Below are 1,224 nucleotides of genomic sequence, written 5' to 3' on the forward strand. Positions count from 1 at the left end.
TCTGCACAGTGTCTTTGCCACAGCCACATTGTGGGATAAATATGGGCCCCCATTCCCTTTCCCTGGGTCCTCCTGAGAGCTGGGCTGTGACTCCCTGCTGTGTGTGACTCAGGACCACTCCTCCCTGTGCAGGTGGGAGAAGTGGACATGGATCCTCACAGCCCTCAGACGTCCCCTCAGGCCTACAGATTGTGCTGATTATCCAGACCCAGGTACTGTGCCCACTTCTAGAGCCAGGATGTGGATAGCTCAGTGGTACCAAAGCCTGTGGACAAAAGTAAGGAAGTGTGTGTGTGAGAGAAACACACCTGTGACCGCGTTCATTCTCATGGCACTACCACACCCCACACCAAGCAATTCTCTGCAACACCAGATGGGTGTCCTACAATTCAATTCGGTTCTGACATTGTCTCCCTGAAGTGAGTGCAGACGCCACAGACAAGACTGCCACCACTTCGGACGCCGATCACAAGTCCCAGGGTGTCATCTGCATCAGGGTTCCCATGACCCTCTCCTTGGGCTTGATAATTTGCCAAAACAGCTCACAGGACTCAGTGAAGTACATTTATTTACTGGTTTATTATAAAGGATATGATAAAGTATACAGATCACCAGCCAGGTAAAGAGGTATGCAGGGCAAGGTGCGTGGGAAGGGGTGTGGAGCTTCCCCACCTCCCCAGCGCACCACCCTTCCAGCACCTCTGCAAGTTCACCAGCCCAGAATCTCTCTGAGCCCGCACTTCTGGGTTTTTTATGGAACCTTCATCGTGACTGATCATTAACTCAGTTTCTGGTCCTTCTCCCCTTCCTGGAGAATGAGGGGTGGGACTGAAAGTTCCAAGCTTCCAAACGTGGCTTGATCTTGTCCACCAAGTGCTCCCTTAGGACATAAGTCACTCTCGTCACCTGGGAAATTCCAAGGTATTCAGGAGCTCTGTGCCAGGAATTGGGAGTAGAGATCCATATCTATAACCACCACCCCGTGAACCCACAGCAGCTGCAGGGGACAAGGAGTTGTGAGCAGGCTGGTGTTTCATGGTGAAGACATGAGTACAGAACAGAAGGTGTGGGGAGCCTGGGGTGATGACTGCACCTCAGCACCCTCCCCAACCCCCCAGACTCCCTCTCACTGATCACCTTTGCCTTGACTCCACTCTTTTAGACCAACTCCAGCCCAAGCCTGGAGAAAGAGATTAGCAAGTGGCGGCTTGGCCCAAGGCTGAG

Source organism: Hyaena hyaena, unplaced genomic scaffold (genome assembly GCF_003009895.1).
Source record: "Hyaena hyaena isolate Hyena2069 unplaced genomic scaffold, ASM300989v1 scaffold_61, whole genome shotgun sequence".
NCBI classification, from domain to species: Eukaryota; Metazoa; Chordata; class Mammalia; order Carnivora; family Hyaenidae; genus Hyaena; species Hyaena hyaena.